The following is a 20,876-nucleotide window of genomic DNA, read 5'->3' as shown; positions in this document are numbered from 1 at the left end:
GTGTATTTTATCTGAGATTTGTTGGAAAAATCTGGAGTTTTTCCCTTTTGTGATGCAGATATTGGAGGCATCAATAAACCACCCTCATTTAAAGAGAGACCACTAAGCCAGGCAGGTTTTTTTTCCCAGGATTTTAGTGCTCTGAAACCCTGTGGAGCAGCTGGAATCCTCACCAAGGAGAACAGGAGCAAGAAATCACCAACTCCTGACTGAGGAGGAAGCAACACAGGGGAAAGGAGTGGGAACCAGGGAGGGTGACTGTGGTGTTTTCAGGGGCCCCAGGATGAAGGAGGAATTGAGAATCTGACTCCATTTTCTTAGAAGGCTAATTTATTATTCTATGGTATTATATTAAAATAAAGAATACTAATATTATATTATATTATATTATATTATATTATATTATACTAAAGAATAGAGAATGGATACTTACAGAAGGCTTAACAAGACACTAATGAAAAACTCGCGACTCCTTCCAGAGTCCTGACACAGCTGGACAGTGATTGGTCATTAAGTCAAAACAATTCACATGAAACCAATCAAACAACAACCTGTTGGATAAACAATCTCCAAACACATTCTAAAGCAGCAAAACACAGGAGAGAAAAATGAGATAATATTGTTTTCCTTTTTCTCTGAGGTTTCTCGGCTTCTTCAGGAGAAGAAATTCTGGCAAAGGGTTTTTTCCAGAAAATATGACAGTGACAGGTGGCAGCCAGTGGACTGGGAGAGGAGGGACATCCCTGACCTTGATCCATGAGGGATCCATCAGGGAACTGCTGCGTTGGTAATCCCCAGCCTGGGCTGGCTGCCACCACTAAGCCATCCCTCCAGAATTGTGGAGTGAGAAATTCTGGAGTGAGAAATTCTAGAATGAGGAATTCAGGAGTGAGGGATTCTGAAATGAGGAATTCAGGAGTGAAGAATGCTGGAGTGAGGGATTCTGGAATGAGAATTCAGGAGTGAGGGATTCAGGAGTGAGGGATTCTGGAATGAGAAATTTAGGAGTGAGGAATTGAGGAGTGAGGAATGCTGGAGTGAGGGATTCTGGAATGAGGGATTCTGGAATGAGGAATTCAGGAGTGAGGAATTCGGGAGTGAGAAATTTGGGAGTGAGGAATTCTGGAATGAGAATTCAGGAGTGAGGGATTTTGGAATGAGGGATTCAGGAGTGAGCAATACTGGAATGAGGGATTCTGGAATGAGGGATTCAGGAGTAAGGGATTCTGGAATGAGAAATTTAGGAGTGAGGAATTGAGGAGTAAGGAATGCTGGAGTGAGGAATTCAGGAGTGAGGAGTTTGTGCAAGCAGGAGGAGCCGGAGGAGCCGCGTGTGTGCCTGCACAGGCTCTGGAATTGGCACTTAATTACGTTAATTCCATGGGCGTGCTTTCCGTGGCAATTGTGTTTTCATGGCTATTTAAAGTCTGTTTAAATGTTTGCAGAGCTTTAATGGCTGTTAATTAACTGCTGGATGTAAATATGGAGAAGGTGAGGACACACACATTTTGGGTGCACCACATTCCCCCTCCCTGCTGTCCTACAGGACCTGGAAATGTCCCCACTGCCAGCTGGTGCTGACTGCCTGCCCTGATGAGCGTCCCCTGGGCTGGAGGAGGGGGCTGTTCCTTTTGGGGTACATGGTTCTGTAGTCCACCAAGACACCCAGTGACATCTGGATCTGTAAAATGGATGCTCAGTCTCTGGAAGTGTTCCAGGCCAGGCTGGATGGAGCTCTGAGCACCCTGGGACAGTGGAAGGTGTCCCTGCTCATGGCAAGGGGTGGAATGAGATGAGCTTTAAGGTCCTTTCCAACCCAAGCCATTCCAGGATTCTGTAATCTATGAAAATTTCTGCCCCAGAGCCCTAAAACGTGCTGGGAATTGAGGCAGAGCCAAGTTACATCTGTACGGGGTTCAGGGCTTAATTAAGCAGGGGGAGCAATTTAATCTGATAATGAAGGGCCAAAAGCGATTTCTGGTGCAGGAATGAAGTTCATCCAGATTCAGAGCTGCTCACATTGAGATTTGATCTCAGTTTGGAAATGGTTGTAGGTGTCCTTTACAGAGAGAGAATAAATTCAGCATTGCCTTGGGTGACACCAACCGTGGCTCTCTGGTGTGGTTTGGACATACTGCAGTGCATCACTCTGAGACTTCACAGTGAAAAAAACCAAAAACCTCAGAAAATAATGTTGTTATTTTTGTGTTCCAGCAAAACAAAAAGTGTTGCTGGACTTTAGAGGGAGCAATGGATGCTCTCCAAGTCAGGTGAACCCACGAGAAGGAGCGGGTGCCAGATGCCTCTTGGTGCTCCTTTCACTTGTAAAATCAACTTTTCTGGCAAAACTAGCGCCAACTATATTCTGGTTAGAGCCATAAGGTTCAGGATTTATCAAGCAGACCAAGGTAATCGTCCACTTACTCATTTCAGTGGGACCCAGCAGACTAAACAGTGTATTTACACAAAAATAGCTCCTTTTCTGCCTCATCTGCCCACGCTGGGTTGCTCTGGTCCTGGATTTGGGTGTTCTGTCAGGTGGAGAGTGTAAGCTGCATTTGTAATGATGTAACATTGGAATTTTTAATGCTATAACACTGGAATTTTTAATATTGTAACATTGGGATTTGTAATGCTGTAACATTGCAATGTTCTGCCCAGGGAGGTGGTGGAGTCCCCATCCCTGGGTGTGTTTAACAAAGCCTGGATGTGGCACTGGGGGCCAGGGTTTGGGTGAGGGGTTGGGGCTGGGTTGGACTCGATGGTCTTGGAGGTCTCTTCCAACCTGGTCATTCTGTGAATTTCTGTGAGCAGGGTACTGAAAAGAGCTGTTGATGCTGTGAGGTTCCAAACAGGCCAAGGAAATCAATGTGGAGGTTTTCCATGGTTGAACACCTCCAGGTGGTTGGTAAGGTGTCATCCCCTGGTGATGCAGAGGGGGCAGAGAGAAGGGCCATGCCCTGTGCTCTTGGCTCCCCAGCAATATTATTGCATAAATATCTTTGGGCAAAGGGCACCTTGCAGTTGGCTGTGAATTCCCAGATGTGCCTGAGGCCAGACAGACACTGTTGGGTTTTTTTTCTTTCCTTCTTTGAAACTGAAACATAAGAGAAAAGAAAACTCAGAGCAAAGAAAACCAGAAAATGATCCTGTTTCTTTCAGTGATTCCAACTTAAACAGCTGCCACTGGCTTTGGAAAAACATTTTTTTGGGACCAGCAAGTTTTCTGTGACCTCTTCATAAGAAATTTAATCTGAATACATCAACCAAAACAACAAAAAAATTGCAATAGAAAAGTTCTAGTTTCCAAGATTTTGGTCTGGAAGCAGCAGCAGAAGCCAGTGAAACTCCAATGCATTTGCTGCTGCCTTTAAATCAGAGAACCATTAGGGTTGGAGAAAACCTCCAGGATCACAAAGTCCAACCCTTGACTGATCACCACCTTGTCAACTAAACCACATTGTCAAGTGCCACATCCACTTGTTTCTTGAACATTTCCAGGGCTGGTGACCCCACACTGCCCTGGACAGCCTGTGCCAATGTTTAACTACTCTCCAATGAAGAATTTTTTCCCAATATCCACCCTGAGCCTCCCCTGGCCCAGCCTGAGGCCATTCCCTCCCCTCCTGTCCCTGTTCCCTGGGAGCAAAACCTGACCCCCTGGCTGTCCCCTCCTGTCAGGAGCTGTGCAGAGCCACAAGGTCTCCCCTGAGCCTCCTTTGCTCCAGGCTGAGCCCTCCAGGGAAGTTTCTTGTGGTATTTTCAGGGTCTCCCGGACAAAGGAGGAAGGAAGGAATCTGACTCCGTGTTCTTAGAAGGCTAATTTATTATGTTATTGTATTGAAGAATTATATTAATAATATAATGTAATGTAATGTAATATAATATAAAGAATTTATTATGTTATATTAAAGAATGCTTTACTAAAACTATACTAAAGAATAGAGAAAGGATACATACAGAAGGCTAAAAGATAAAAATGAAAAGCTCGTGATTCTCTCCTCAGAGTCCTACACAGCCTGACCGTGATTGGTCATTAAGTTAAAACAATTCACATGTTGGATAAACAATCTCCAACCACATTCCAAAGCAGCAAAACACAGGAGAAGCAAATGAGATAATATTGTTTTTCTTTTTCTCTGAGGCTTCTCAGCTTCCCAGGAGAAAAATCCTGGGCAAGGGGATTTTTCAGAAAATATGACAGTGACAGTCTCTGGCCCATCCTCTCACCTCCCTGTGCCATGGCTCTGCAGAAGTTTGTACAAAAGTCTGCTTGGGATCGTGCTTGAGAAATGATGCCTCTCCTGCCCTACGGAGCCAAACACAGGAAACATCTGAATTTTGTTTTGTGCAGAGCCTTTTAGTCTCCTATAAACTCTTCTGGAATCGACCTTAGGCTTGTGGAAGGGCATTTTTGTTCATCTGAATTCCAAGCACCAGGACAGCACGCGGCAAATGCTGCAGGTTGAGGGAATGTTCATCTTCCCAGCTGATGTTTCTGCACTTTCCCTGGCAGGTGTGTCCAGAGGGTGTCCAGACAGGAGCCCAGGGTTCCCATGGGGATGTACAGCTCCTCTCATTGCTGATTCTGCCATCCAGGCCTCTCCCCAGCCCCCTGGAGCACAGCTGGGCTGCTTGTCCCTGTTCTGGTGAGGGCAGGCAGGGCTGGGCAGGGACATTGCCACCCCTGTCCTGCCTGGATGGACACCAGGACCCAGGCTCCTTCTAAAATAACAAAGTTTAATCTTCCTTTTTTTCATCTTCTTTTGACTTTCAGTATAAATTACCTCATCTGAGGTGTCACTAGAAATTGATTTGTTATGCTAAATACTTGCCAAATAAATAATGAGCTCCCAAACCAGTCTATACGCAATAAGACAAGGAGTGAATTATTTCTAGCAATTTCTTTTATCATGCATGGATTAAATTATTTCAGAGCTTTGATTCTCAGGGCTGGGCCGTCTCTGAAAATGTGCTGGTGACACTTAAAAACACCAAGCTCCCCTCTGTGCTTTTTTACTATATTAAATGTCACCAGTTTCCTGGTTTTATCACATTATTACAGCCTTTTCTTGCCTGGAAGGAATCAAATTAATGAAAACCAAAAGACTCCAAGGTGTCTGCCCATACATCTCCCATAAAATCATCCCCACACATTACAGAATAAGTTTCCAGGTGATGCCACGAGGCAAAAGACCAAACCAATTTAAATAAGGCTGATTGCATCCTTTAAAAACCCCAACAACCCAACCCCAAAGCTGAACAACACTGATGCCTATTTTAAGCATATAAAGAGAAGCAGAACATTTACTTAGCAGAAATATTTTATTGGCTCTGCCAGGTTTTTGCTGAGATTTCCCCTTCTTGGCTGTGTTTTCCCACCTGGTGTCCTGCACAGCTTCCAGAGGTTGTTTTGGCTGTCCTCAGGCTGGTGAGGCGTCCCCACTGTGGTGTTTGTGGGATGCTGGTGATGGATGGAGCTGGAACTCTGCTCAGCAGTGTCTGAAGCCCCCCCAAACCCTCTGCCAGCTGTTTGGGGGTCTAGGTGGAGAGAGCTGGGGGCATGGAGAGTGGTGTCACCCTGTGGGCAGAAAGGGCAGGGAGGGAAGGAGCTGTGGGCACTGACCAGGCAATGAGCCTGTGGCCTTAGGGGATGGGTGAGGTGCCAGGGCTGCACCTCCTCACTGCTGTGCCCACCTCAGGGGCTATGGGTGGAAATTATGGTCTTGGACCTCTTTTTCACCCTAAATGACTCCGTGGTTCTGGTTGGCCTACAGGGAGAACATGGCCGTACTCTCACCTGTGTCCTGTGAAACATGAGAACAGAAACCAACAGCTCCTGAGGTTGACCAGGACACCTCCAGGGGAATGAATCCATGGCATAGAGTCCTCAGGGCTAGAAAAGGCCTCTCTGGTCATCAAGTTCAACCATCAACCAGCACCACCACTGTATTCACCACTGCCCCATGTCCCCAGGTGTCTCATCCATGCTCCTTTTAAATCCCTCCAGGGATAGGGGCTCCACCACTGCCCTGGGCAGCTGTGCCAGGGTTGTACAACCCTTTCAGTGAAGAAGTTCTCCCTAATATCCAATCTAAACCTTCCTTGGTGCAACTTAGGGCAATTTCCTCTCATCCTATTGCTTGTTCCCCAAGGTTTCAGAGCTTCACCCCAGAGTCCCTTGTGCTGGACCTCAGCTCCTGCCCACTGCTGCAGCCTGTGGCTCCTCTGCAAGCAAGGAGGGTTTTTCCACAGCTGTCCCCACTCAGTTCTTGAGCCCAGCTCCTCGGAAATGCAGTTCCAGCAGCTCAGGCTCACCTCAGGGGCTGGAGAGCATGGGCTGCTCTGGAGGGTGGGACAGAAGGCCCAGGTTCCTACAGTAAATTACCAGTTTGTCTTCATTAACTGTAAAAAGCCCTGGTGGGACTCCCTTCATTGAAGCTTCTTCAAGTATTCAATGGAGAAAAGAGAGGCAAAAAAATGAGGAAGGCAGATAAGATGGAAGAAACCCTTATTATGAAACAAAGAAAAATCCCCGTGACAGGCCAAGTGTGACTAGCTGCTTTTGATGCTGATTTTTCTGCTGTAAAATGAGAGATTATTAGGGTTAAATTAGGCAGCTATTGCCACTTTTCAATAAAGTGGGCTGTGTCCATTAATGCCTGAAGATGCTTATTATTATTTATTGATATATAAAGCTGCTGTACAAGCTTTATTTAAAGGCATGCCAGGCACAATTACAATAATTTGCTAATGTAACGAAAGAATTTCCTATTATCCTAATGTCACCTTGCTAAAGCTCTGGTGATTTTTTTTCCTGCAATATCTTGCTACCAAGGGAATTCAGCACAGCTGCTCAGTTCAGTGTTGGTTTTGTGCCACTCACTGAGGTTACTTGGCTCGTGGGTGACTTGGATTATGAATTCAATAATTCAATTATGTTCAAGGAACATAAAACGAAGCATTGGTGCAGAGAGAGCCCTGAAATAGTTGTTCATGAGGAATTTGAATGCTTCAAGTGGCCCCTGGCAGTCAGGTTGTGCCTGGGGCACGTTCAGAGGCTGCTGTGGGGTGGCTGCTCCTGCAGGAGAGGAGCATCTCCCCAGTGCTCCACTGCAGAGGCCAACAGGGAAAAGTTCACAACCCTCCCCTGGACGGAAAACCCCTCAAGTCATAACCATCACACCTTTAGGGTGAGGAAAAGGCTTCTCCCAGCATGCCTTGCTGTGACATGCAGATTCAATGGATCCCATTGGCCCTTCCCCCTGGCTCCACCCCCTATGCCCTCACCCCATTGGCCCTGGTGATCTGCCCCGCTTCTCACAATCCCTATATAAACTCTGCTTTCCCTACTGAGTGGCTCTTTCTCTCTGGATCCCTTTGAGGAAGAAGCTCAATAAAGGCTTTCTTTGGAACCCCACAGGAAGACACCCAGATCCCAGAAGAGCTGAAATCACCCAGCATGAGCACAGATGTACCTGTGCCTCTGAGGTGTCTTTTTTCAATATGATTTTTTGGGAAGGTCATGGCACTCTAGACACTGTCTGCTGCAGCACTCCATGAGACTGAGGGGCCAGGAAACAACAGCTTGGAAGAAGTTGGAACAAACATCTTGCAGAGTCCCAGAGCCTTGTGGGGGAGCTCTGCCAGCTCTGTGCCCAGGCTGGCTGAAGGACAGATGTTGGTGCAGATATGGAGGACATAACTCAGGGTTAAGGGTCCAGCAGGGTCATGTCTGTGTCGGAACCCAGGGCATTCCTCCGGCTGCCCTGGAGGACTTGAGACCCTGGCAGGAGGCTCAGAGAGTTTGGCACGGAGTCAAAGACAGCTGTGCCTTTGACTTTAGCCCATGGAAACAATTACCAACTTTGTGTGAAGGTGTACAAGCCACAAGAGTTTGAGTAGAATGTTAGTGAATTTATCACAGGGTGAAAAAGTAGAATTTTGGAGTTTTAGAATGGGGGTTCAAGAGGCAAGATGGAGGAATCTGGGCATGTCCTGTCCTTCTTCTTCTTCTTGTCCTCCATCTTCTGCTGTGATGGTGGCACTTCTGGATTGGTTTAGAGTAGAGACAGACTGTCTAACATAGGTGATAGGTATTGGAAAATGATTGTAAATAAAGTACACCCAGTTTTTAGTATAAAAAGTTAACACCACCCCAAGGGAAGGGACTGTGCCACAACCTGACCTGCTGGACAGAGCTCAGCAGGTCAGAGAAAGAATGGAATAGATAAGAGAAAATAAACAACCTTGAAAACCAGAGCCGAGGGATCCTGACTTCTTCTTCAATCACGGGGCTGGGAAAAAGAATCTTTAATACCTCAGGAGCCATTCCAGCAACACAAAACCCAAGATCTCTGGTGTCAAATGGGCTCAGGCCTCAGCTGAGAATCAATGTCTTAGCCTGGAGAGCAGATGTGGGAAGAGAGAAAAAAGATATTCCTGACTGAGAGACGCTGTTTTACAAACTATAAAAGACACACAAGTTATCATGGAGATGGAAGCCTCTTACACACAGCCTGATAGTGTTTGAGACTTCTCCCCAGAGTTTGGACACAAATCCATGGTTACTTTCATGGGGACTGAGGGAGAGGGCCTCAATGTGTGCTCCAGCACAAATTGGTTGGTAAGAAACGCTGGATCCTAAGCTATATTATTTCTTCCCTAGCTGTAAAATTAATTGTACTTTTAACCTTGCACAGTGTTTACCTATTAGTAGTTTCATTTTGTCCTTATTCCTGTGTAGTATTAGTTTGTTTTAAGTCTTATGTTTGTTAGTTTTGTGTCTATTAAATAAATAATTCATTTTCTAATAGACCAAATCAGCCATTATAAAGAACTTGTGAACCAGAGTGGGCTTTGGGGTGCTGGCCACCTCAATAAAGCTCCTGCCTGCTGCCAGAGGCCTGGCAAAAGGCAGGGACTTACCCAAACCCCCACATCCATTCATAACAGTTGAGTGGCAAGGAGCTGTGTGTGGCACAATGTCTGATTTCTGAGTCTGCAGCCCTCAGGTGGAACCAGAAAGGCCTCTGAGATAAGATCAGGCAGTCGGGTGGATGGTGATTTGTGGCATTCACATTCTCTGAACATGATTCCTTTGCCCTGGGTTTTTCTCCTGGGAAGCTGAGGAGCCTCAGAGGAAAGGAAAACAATTCTTATCTCATTTGCTTCTCCTGTGTTGTGCTCACATGTGGAATGTGTTTGGAGATTGTTTACCCACAGGTGATTGTTCCACTGCATTCTGCTGGGAGTTGTTTTCACTCTTTGGCCAATCAGGGCCAAGCTGTGTCAGGACTCTGGAGAGAGTCACCAGTTTTCATTATTATCTTTTTAGCCTTCTGTAAGTATCCTTTCTGTATTCTTTAGTTTAGTATTCTTTAATATAATATAGTATTATAGAGTAATAAATTAGCTTTCTGACAACATAGAGTCAAAGGTATCATTCTTCCCTGTCACGGGGCTCGCTGTGAATTTATAATAATGATTTGCTTCTCAAATTCCTCCTGCTGTAATCCAACACTGCAGTGCTTTCCAGCCTTGGATCCATCCAGAGCCATTGCAGCTTGGATCTCCCCGTGGAAAGGACACACTGCTGGGGTCACACCCCTTCTGTTCCAAGATCTCCCCTTCAAAACAGATGCCCTGCTGATTTTGCAGAGCTGTTTGATCTGAGCTGCAGGGGATTCACCCAGGTGTGCACACAGGTGGCACCTGTGGCTGTGCTGTGCCCTCACCCAGCCAGGGGAATTCAGGCCTGGCTGAATTTGAATTTCCCTGCTCCCCAGCCAGCCCCTGGGGCCTGGAATGATGGCTGTGAGCACTTGGCAACTTCAGGCCATGGTGTATTTTGCTGCTTTTTAACTGTTTATGTTTGTTTTTTAGTTTTTGTTTGGTTTTTTTTTCCTGTATGTGTTTTTCATAGTCACAATTTCTTTTTTTTTTTTCCTGTGTAACTGAAAGCATTTGGTGTACACCATTTATTTATTTATTTATTTATTAGGGAAGAGTTTTCTTTAGGTTGGATTTCAGTGAGGGTGGTCACAGTGAGGGTTGATGTTCCTTTGCAGAAGCCCGGTGACTCCTTCCAACAGCCTCAGGCTGGCACATGGATCACTCTAAGGACACCTGAACCTGTGTGTGTAGCTGTAACTGGGATGTTTACCCCTGGCAATGCCCAGCTCTGCTGCCATTTCCTGCAGCAAACTGCATTCATCCTTATTATGGATTTATTCTTATGGATGCATTTTAGAGCCTGAGGGTGGCTGCTGCTGTGATTCCATGAGGTGCTGATGGTCATGGATGAGGCAGACAGGGGTGGTGGAACACACACCTGGATCTGCTGGAATGCCCAGCTCTTGCTTGCTCTCAGATCCAGCTGTGCCAGAGGCAGCTGGAAAAAGGGAACTCCAGGCAGAGAAAATGTGGGAGAAGGATCCAGGTGTTCATTTCAGGGAGAATAAATCAGCCTTATCTCTGCAGGAACACTCGTGCTTTTACTTCCATGGATTTTCAACAAAGGCCCAGCAGCCACTGAAATGGGATGAAGCAGCTGCTGGGGATGTGGTTCAAAGACACCTCAGGTGTCCTGTGGTGGGCACAATGCCAGCAGCAGGTGATACAGTTTACCTGGAATATTACTGTGCACAGAGTAAAGCATCTTCCAACCAACCCCCACCCACTATTCTGTGATTCCATGAAAAGCCTTTGAAGCCTGAATATCAAATTCCTTTAAATTAGCCATGTCAAAAATTATTTTTATAAAACAAGAAAAATCCTGCACTTTCACCAAAGTTCAAACTTGGAACTTTCTGTGTGGTTTATTTTTCTTTCCCTTTCTCATCCAAAATTATTGATCATTTTTTGGCTATTTTGGAGGTTCTGGGTTCAAGCTGGTATGGTTGCAAAATATGCCAAAGAAAAGAAAGCAAATAGCAAGTTTGAAAATGGAACTGGGCAGGCACAAGAACTGCAAGGAGGAACAATTTCAATAATGGTGCATCTGTATTTGTGCCCCCTGCACATCTATATTGTTGCTGAGCTTTTATAAAAATGATGTTTGCTGCAAATGATGGATAATAGTGAAAATGTACCTGCTGTACAAAGGCAGCATTCTGCTTGGAAAGGGAACAGGTTCTCCTTTGGGAGAGTTCTTCATGTGGGCTGAAAACAGGAAAGAAAGCTGTACCAAATAACAGCGACCATGAGGATTACACAAGGGGCAGGACTTGGAGTATAATGAAACATTTGCCAGGGGTTCAGCCCAGGACAGGAATTTCCATGTGTAACTTTCTAATACACAAATTAAAGTGAGGTTCAAGGTGGTGTGATGGGCCTGGAGTGCAGCAGGAAGATCAGTGTAGGTGTCCAGGGAAACTGTGGATGCCCCATCCCCGGGAAATAGAATCACAGAATGTCCTGAGCTGGGAGGGACCCCCAGGGTCACCCAGGGCAGCCCCAGCCCTGCACAGACACCCCAACAGCCCCACCCCGGGCACCCCTGGCAGCCCCTGCAGCTCTGGCAGCCTCGGGGCCGTGCCCATTCCCTGGGGAGCCTGGGCAGTGCCAGCACCCTCTGGGGAAGAGCCTTTCCCTGGTATCCAGCCTGAGCCTCCCTGGCGCAGCTCCAGCTGTTCCCTGGCTCCTGTCCCCATCGCAGAGAGCAGAGATCAGTCTCTTCCTCTTCTCCCCTCACAAAACAAAGGTCCAGCAGCCACTGAAATGGGATGAAGCAGCTGCTGAGGGATGTGGTTCAAAGTCACCTCATGTGACTGGGCACATGAGGTGACACAATGGTGGTGGGCACAATGCCAGCAGCAGGTGATACAGTTTACCTGGAATATTACTGTGCACAGAGCAAAGCATCATCCAACCAACCCCCACCCACTATTCTGTGCTGTAACTGCAATGAGCTCTCCCCTTGGTCTCCTCCAGCTGAACAGACCAAGTGTCCTCACCTGTTCCTCCTGGACTTCCCCTCCAGACCCTTCCCCATCCTCATGTCCTCCCTTTGGACACTCTCTAATGGCTTTAGATCTTTTTTATTTTAATATTGTGGCATCCAAAACTGCTCCCAGGACTTGAGGTAAGGCTGCACCAGCTCTGAGCACTGTCCCAGGCCAAGCTGGATGGGGTTGGAACAACCTGGGATAGCAGAAGGTGTCTCTGCCCTTGGCAGGGGTGGAATGGGATGAGCTTTAAGGTCCCTCCCAACCAAACCATGTTATGAATCTGTGTGTTCAGGGTTGGAGTTTTTTTGGTGGTAGAGGTTTGAAATACCAAGATTTGAAGCTCATTATAAAGGTCACTGTGCAGCTGACATGCAGAGCCCTTTGGAGCCACCAGGCTGAAATCTGATGGCAAATAATCAAGTCATTCCTAAAGGATTAATGCACTATTAATGTGCAGGGTACACCATGAGAAAGATTTTCCAGAAGGGAAAGCCCAGTTTCAAAGTCACCAGCCTGTCACTACATTTCCCCCCAGGTTTTTAGCCATTTCTCTCATTTTTTACCACTGCCCTCATTTCCTGGGGATGAGCTGTAGGGGGCTGCTCCTGTTCTCTTGTGCAAAGAAGATACTGAGCCAACCTTGGAAAAATTTCTGAGAGGCCCTGTAAAAAATACATGGCCTTGGTGTTAGATGACACAACGCTTGTTTTGTTGAAAAATGTTCTTTAGAGCCGCTCATCTGGCCTAGAAACATATTTTTATTTAACTATTTATTTTTAAAAGGAAAGCTGTGATTCTTGCGTGCCTTTGTGGTGGGAGAAGTAGTGAAAGCGTGGATGTATTACCCAGCTTGCTTCTGACTGAGTGCAGGGAACCAGGATTTCACCTCCAACATCACCTCACACTGTCTGGAGGTGGTGACATCCAAGGAGCTTGAGGGGGGAGGCTTTCAGCATATGTTGCAGTCAGGAGTGTGTTCAGCAGGAGCAAGGGAGCTGCTGTGCCAGGAAACATTGCAGGAGAGCAGGATGTCCCACCCGAAGAGCCCCTCCTTCTTGATTAAAAACCTTTTCCTGACAAAGAATTCAAATTTGGCAATACCGAAATATTCTGTGATCTAAGTCCTGGCTTTATAAGAGGAGTACTGGCAGGAAAATAAAGTGGGAGAGAGGAAATCTCCCAGGGTGCAAATGTCATTCTTGTGTGTTCAAAGATTGGAGATTTTGCATTTTTAAAATCATTTGCATTTGGAAAGTTTCCCCCATTTCATCAGTGTCAGTACCCCACATGAAAATCACATATTTCCTTACAGATTAAATGAAACATTATTCAAATAAAGCTTGTTGGACAGAGCTGCCAGAGCTGTGGAAGGGCAGCTCGAGCAGAGAGCTCTGCTGGTGTCCCTCACAGCCCTGCTCAGGCACCTGGCATGTCCAGAGCACAGCAGGGTCACTTAGGACCTGTTCTGACCCTTTGGTCACTGAGGTGCCCTCAGGACAGGGCAGACGTTGATGTTTCCTGTGCATCCTTGGAAACTTGTGCACACCTACCCTGTCCTTATCCAGCTGATCTGGAAAACCCATCTCCCTGGGGATTTTAGGAAGGCCCCTGTGGGATCTTGCCCACCTTTGAGTGGCTGCCAAGGTAGGAGTGAGGCACAGAACAGAACTCTCCAACTAGTTAAAGTTAGAAAGGGGTATGAAGTTAGAAAGGGGTATGTTCATTGACAGGGCTGGAAACAAGCAGAACCATTTCCAAAGGCTTGTGTGAAGAATCACAGGCTCTGGCTCTTTATTTATCTAAAAAGTTTTACATATTCATATAATTCCCAAACCACCCAATACATATTCATTACCTAAGCCCACCCACCCCTGTTTCATATTAAAATGTATTTAAATGAGTCGGAAGTTCCTTCAGACTTGTGCAGTCCTTCACCTCAAATGATTCAGTGGGTCTGAAATGGGTCAGTGAGTTCTGAAATGGGTTGGTGGGTTCTGAAACGGGTTGGTGGGTTTTGAAATGGGTCAGTGGGTTTGAAATAGGTCGGTGAGTTTGTGTGGTATTCACATTCTCTGAAAAAATTCCTTCACCCAGGGTTTTTCTCCTGGGAAGCTGAAAGGCAGCGAGAGAGGCCTCAGAGAAAAGGAAAACAATTCTTATCTCATTTGCTTCTCCTGTGTTGTGCTCACATGTGCAATGTGTTTGGAGATTGTTTACTGTTGTGCTCACATGTGCAATGTGTTTGGAGATTGTTTACCTACAGGTGATTGTTCTATTGCATTCTGCTGGGAGTTGTTTTCACTCTTTGGCCAGTCAGGGCCAAGCTGTGTCAGGACTCTGGAGAGAGTCACTAGTTTTCATTATTATCTTTTTAGCATTTAGTTAGTATCCTTTCTGTATTCTTTAGTATAGTACAATATTCTTTAATATAATATAGTATGATAAAGTTATAAATTAGCCTTCTCATAAGATGGAGTCAGATGCATCATTCCTGCCTTTGCCAGGGCATCCCTGCAAATACAATAGGTCTGAAATGGGTCTTTGGTCTCCTGAGGTCACAGTCACCCTTTCCCTTTGCCTTGTTGGCTTTGGACTCCTTGGCTGTAGCTCAAGGCTCAGGGCCCAGGTGCAGCCATGGCCTCTTCTTTTCCACAGTCAGATCCACATCCCATCCCACTTCTTTAAACACAGTAAAGACAAATACCTGATTTATATCTTAGCCTTAACTATTCCATCTGCTAGTAATTAACTCTCCTCTTTTATCTCTTCTCTTTTTGCTATACCCTTAATTGTTTCTATCCCCCCCAACTAAACCTAGCCAAACTTTTAACTCTTTCAGTTTCTTTAAACCCTTGATTCAGGAGGAGCAGCTCAGGGGTGATCAGGGACAATGTGATGTACACAACCTGCTCTCAGTCCAAGCGCTCCCTTCAGCACTGCCCTATTCCTGATTTTCTTTCTTGGTGTCCTCAACCCAACTTCCAGTGTGAGAAGCCACATCAGCAGTCAGAAAACGAAGCTTTGTTAACAGGCAGAGTTACCAATGAGAAGGAGAAAATAACTGGTTCAAAACTCCACCACTTCTTATTCAGGAAAAGAAAATGTTTTATTCACCCATTTTTCCCTCACACCCCTAGCCACGCTCTCCCCCACTCCCTCCTGCTGTGTCTCTGCCTTGGCTTTCCAATAACCAGTATTTATCTCTCCCCTCCCAGATTTTAGGAGCAGGAATTCCCAGTGAAACATGGCTTTGGCTCAGTGCTCTACAGTCCAGTCTGCCTGGTGCAACGTGTGATGGATGAGAGCGATCAAAGCTGAGAGCAGGGCTAATGTGGATCTGCCTGGATTTATTTCCTCTTCTGTGCTTTGCTTTGTGTTTCTCCTGCCCCACAGCTGCCCGAATCCAGCCAGGTTTTTATGGGGAGACAGCATCGAGCCAGGGTTGCTTCATGAATCAGGTGGAGCTGAAATTCTGCAGTACTGAAGACCATTTTCAAAGGCAATTTCGTGGACTATTTTTTTCCTGATTCAAAGTGGTGTCTGGCCACATTTCTGCATGGAGCTCATCTAGGACACACTGCCAAGCCCGAGATGTGAGGCCAGGCCAGTGCCACCCACTGTTCTCAGCTATGTGATGCTCCACTGCAAGCTGGAGGAAAACAGAAAGGAAAAAAGCCACGAATTTTGGTGCCTCCTTCCTTCCCAAGGAGATTCTGCTGGGTGGCTGCACAGCTTTAGAGAGCACGTCCTTGAAAATTACAGCTCTTAGCTCTATTCTGTCTTCCTACGCAGTGGTTTGGGATCTACAAATATTTTCTGTTCTAAAAGGAGAGGAAGGATCACAAGGTTATCAGCTGTGCTCAGACACTGCCCGCACTTCTCCTTTGTGCAGAAGGACACTCAGAGAGCCCAATTTTCTGATTTGACATCCCACACAAGGAGAAGGCTTCCAAAAATGATGGGAACTGAAATTGTGAGCACCATTATCCATATTTTATCTCAATTTGAGATCCTGGATGGATGGGGTTGGCCCAGAGCAGGTTGAGCTGCTGCTCTGATTAAAGAGCCCCCACAAATGACAGAGTATTATATTTGCAGGGGATGCCCTGACAAAAGTAGGAATGATGAATCTGGCTCCATATTCTCAGAAGGCTAATTTATTTCTTTATGATTCTATATTATATTAAAGACTACTATACTATACTAAAGAATACAGAAAGGATACTTACTGAATGCTAAAAAGATAACAGTGAAAACTGGTGACTCTTTCCAGAGTCCTGACACAGCTTGGCCCTGACTGGCCAAAGAGTGAAAACAACTCCCAGCAGAATGCAATGGGACAATCACCTGTGGGTAAACAATCTCCAAACACATTGCACATGTGAGCACAACACAGGAGAAGCAAATGAGATAAGAATTGTTTTCCTTTCCTCTGAGGCTCCTCAGCTTCCCAGGAGAAAAACCCTGGGTGAAGGGAATTTTTCAGAGAATGTGAACGCCACAACGGGGCTTTGAAGGGACCAGCACAAGTGGCCATTGGAGCTGCCACCCAGACCAGCCCTCCTGTGTCCCCAGTGCCTGGAGCTCACCCCACTCTGAGCTTTTTCCATGTGGCAGCAAAATGGGGGCACTTACTGCAGGGAGCACAATTACCAGCTCAGCTATTACCCACTTTATGGGGTGAGCTCCTGTGTGCCCATTCCAATTCATCTGCTTGGCAAACTGGGAGCATTTCCTGGTTCATGAATCTCCAGTGAGCAGCTGGGGATGTCTGTGGGCTCAGGCTCATTCCTATTTCAGCTGCAGACATTAGTGGGGTAAAGAACGAGCAGAGCCAAGGCACCAGCCACTGGTGTGGAGCCAGAAATTGCTTCTCAGGACACCTCTGGAAACCAAATTGCTTCCCAGCACAGTTGTGATAACAGTGCTGCAGCAAATGCCATTTAAATACAATTCCCTGCTAACGCAGGGGAGGGATGGGGGAATACATAAACCAAATAATTAACAAATACATAAACCAAATAATTAACACTGCCTGGATGGCTCCAGTTCTGTGCATGGAAGGACAAGAGGGAAGCAAACAGTGGGGTGGAAGAGGACAGCTTTTCCTTGTAATTGTAAAACTTAATTTGCTCTTTAAGGAAGAATCAAAATGACATTAAAGTGAACGCCAATTGATTTCAAAGGGGTTTGAATTGATTTCTGGAAACTATTGCTGGTTAAAATTGCCAGGGACAGCCCATCAAGACCTTTGCATTTTTAAAATAATTTTCATTTGGAAAGTTTTCCCCATTTCATCAGTGTCAGTAAACCACATCCCCAAAGATCAAAATCACACATTTCATAATTGACATTTTTACAGCCACTATGGCTGAACAGAGATGGGAACTCCTTTCTGGAAATAACTTAAAATATTTCTGTACTATAAAATGGAAAGAAAACTGCTGCTTCCTAAGGAGGGACAAACCTCTTGTAAGGTGGCTTTATAAATATTAAACCAGCCATTTCATTTTTTATGTTTTAAACCCAAGGTTTCCCAACATTCCTGGAGCCCAGGCTCTTGTGAGGGGAGTGGAGGAGGTGATCTGGGAGGGGAAGCTGGGGTTCTGACATCCAGGGTTTCTGACATCCAGAGTTTTTGACATCCTGCTGAACCTAAAGGATGTATTAAATCCAGCCCTGTTGATTTTTTGCCCTTTTTTTTTGCCAAGGTTGGGATTAAATGCACGGGACAGTATTTCTTCTTGTTGACTCAGAGGTTTATTAGTTCTTATCTATGTCGTAGTCTCACAAACCCTGAGTTCTACAGCTCTTCGTTCTAACAAACTAAAAATGGAGCCACGTCTCTCTCCCTACAAGGTCTTTTAAGAACAAACTGTCCAATTAAGAAATGATAGCTAAATTATTTTCACTTTTAACCCAATAACCAACCAACCATGCCCCACAATGTGGACTCTTTTATCCAATTACACAAAACCACCCAAACCCATGAAGAAGGTGAAGAAGAAGGACCTCCCCCTAAAATCTCCATCTTGCTTTATATCTATTACTGTATTCAAAAACCTTAAGCTCTGTGTTTTCCACCATGTGATATTACACACTTCTATTCAAACTCCACACCCACAATCCCAGTTCTATCATTCCAATTTTGGCCTGAGGTCAAATGCAGCGTTCTCTTGGGGATCAGTGCCTGTCAGCACAGAAAGTCTGAAATTGTCAGCATCCAGGGTTCCAACACAGCCCTAGGACTGGATTCTCCCAAGACTGCCCAGTGCTGGACAAAGTGGAGGTCTGGGTCCAGAAATTGGTGCTTGGAGCCAGGCATCCCAGAGCCCACAGACTGCCACAGGGATAAGCATGGTCTGCCAAGGAGATCTGAACCTCTGTGCCACTGGAAAATGAAGGGTTTTTAAAGGGCAGTGTGCTCCCCTTCAGGTCTCCAAAACAGAGAATCTGGCAGTTTTCCATGAGAATTTGATCATCACTTTCAGTGTTGAAGTATTGTTTATTTTGCTGAAGATCTGGTCTGCTGGAGAATTCCCAGCTAGCTCAGAAATTCCCAAATCCTGCTCACCACAAGCAGCACTATGGAGCTTCCCCAAGGAACTCCTTCCCTGGCCTCTGGCTCCATCCCCACTGCTGGGGTGTGTTGGGAACTGTGTGGTGTGGACACAGCTCTGGCAGTTTGCACATAAATCCCTAAACACTGAAACCAGTGAATTTTGGAGTTGTTGTTTCCATGGTTTGGCAGTGGTGGAGGATGACCTGGTGAGTAAAGATGCGATATTTAAATACCTGTTCCTTAATGAGGTCCATTCTTCCAAACAGGCACAGGATGGTTCTTAGGGAAGGATTTTATTCTCTCAACAGCAAAAGCAACACGACACACATTTAATATTCCTTCTTATTAATATCACATCTTCCAACAGGCAAATCCTGTCAGCTTATTATCAAACTCACAGCTCCTCTGGCTGAGCAGAAACAAGATAAGTCAGAGAGGTCAGGGCTGTGTGCCCAGGAGAGCAGCTCACCCTTTAAGAAACCCTTTTCTTCATTTCCTCAGCCTTTACCCCACATTTGTGAGTGACTCATTTGCTGTGTGGCTGATATCATGTTTAATAACTCTCCCTGCTCTGGTTTACATGGCACCTACAGCCCTCCTTGCCATGCAGCATCACTGGAGACCTGGCACTGCCAGGATTAGCATTGCAAATTCCTTGGAAAACCCAGTCTCACTTCACTGGAGTCTCCTAAGGAGATTTTCCCTACAAATCCCTATTACAGTGCACTGGTAATGCTCTCTGAGGCTAATTGTTCTTCCTCTGTTAGTGGGAACAATGTGCCCAGCCTTAAGTTAAAGAAGCAGAACAGACTTATTGAATCCCTATGTCAAGTGCTCTATCATTTTTCTGCCTTTGATGGGAATTAAGAGCCTGCAGCCCTTGAGGCAGGACATGACAGAGCACATTTTGTGAGCACATCTGTCTGTCCTGTGGCCAGCTGGGCTGTGGGCATGTCCCTGGCAGACACAGCCCTTCCCCAGGCTGGTCCTGCCTGGAGTTTCATGGACTCCCAGAAAACTCCTCACACCCCACTGGGAAAATCTGAGCTGCTCTGGGTCAGCCAGAGTGGAATCACAGCAGGGATTAAAGCACCAGCTCCTCTTTTCTCATGGCAATGACTTCTTTTTCTACTGTGCCAAAGGATTCCCCTCATTTCAGGCCAGCAGCTTGAGCCTTCTCCTTGGATGCATGGAAGCCTGGGAGGCCTGCGCCTTGGTCATTCATTGTCTGTGGCTGGAACTGATTTTCCAATTCAGTTCTGGGATAAGGAAGGAATATCAAGAAGCCTGAAGGTGTTTGATCAAAAGTCTGTGAGGAGTCAGGGCTCCTCTGAGCACATCCATGCCCCCAGTCTGCCAGCCCAGGGTTTTCCCATGAGATCTGCTGGTCCTGCTGGCAGCCTGGCCCTGGGGCAGCATTGGTTTGAGCTGGGACAGCCATGGAACCTCTGCAGGTTCAGCAGTTGTTGGGATGACACAGTGAACAGGGCCAGTTTGAAAAACAACTTCACTCTCCTGTGAAAATGTAAAAGTTTAATAAAGGACAATAGGAGACAAAAACAATAAAGCAAAGATTACAGCAGGGTGCATCTCGGCACTCAGCCAGGAGCACACCTGCTAGTTTGGAAACATCCTTTATATACCATTTCTATTATATGCCATTTTTATTGCAACATATTCATAAACAATTATGCATAGTAAACTTTTCCCCAAACTAGTTTGCATATTCCAAGAATTGTTTAGCATGGCTCCTCCTCGGGTCCACCTTTTCAGACCATGTGCAGCTCATGGTTGTGGTTTTAGTCCATTCTTATCATAACCTCCAGTTCTTGGGCCTTGGTCCACACTGTCTTCAGACAGTGGGTGCTAATAGTTGGCAGATCTGTAGCAGATCCTCATCCTGTGTCCCTTGGATATTATCCCATCCCAGCAGGTATTTTAACACAAGAATAGCTACTTCACTACTATGTCAAAGCTTAATTAACCACAGAAATAAAAACTATATCTTTATAACAAAGTTACTTTAACACCACACATATAAAAATGAGTTTAATATTTGCAAAAAGCCAATATTATAATATGTATCTATAACAGCCAGGCAAGCCAGCAAGGGAGCTCCCTGTGTGTGGCCTTTCAGGCCTTAGCCCTGCTGCATTTGTCCACTCTTTTGGTAATTAAATGCACTTAATTAACACACAGTGAGAGTGTCCTGGTATTGATGAGGGTTCCTGCTTGTGCCGTTGTTCTGGAAACCAGTGATGCAGACCCCTGAGGTGAGAGAAAACCCTTCAGCTGCCTCCCTGCTGCTGGATGGGGGCAGCTGAGGATGTGCCTGGATTCCATGTAAACCAAAGGGAGAGGAG

Source organism: Melozone crissalis, unplaced genomic scaffold, assembly GCF_028551555.1.
Source record: "Melozone crissalis strain CALT ecotype California unplaced genomic scaffold, PUWL_Pcris_2 ptg000017l_1, whole genome shotgun sequence".
NCBI lineage: Eukaryota > Metazoa > Chordata > Aves > Passeriformes > Passerellidae > Melozone > Melozone crissalis.
The sequence above is the reverse complement of the archived record's forward strand: the minus strand, read 5'-3'. Positions refer to the sequence as shown.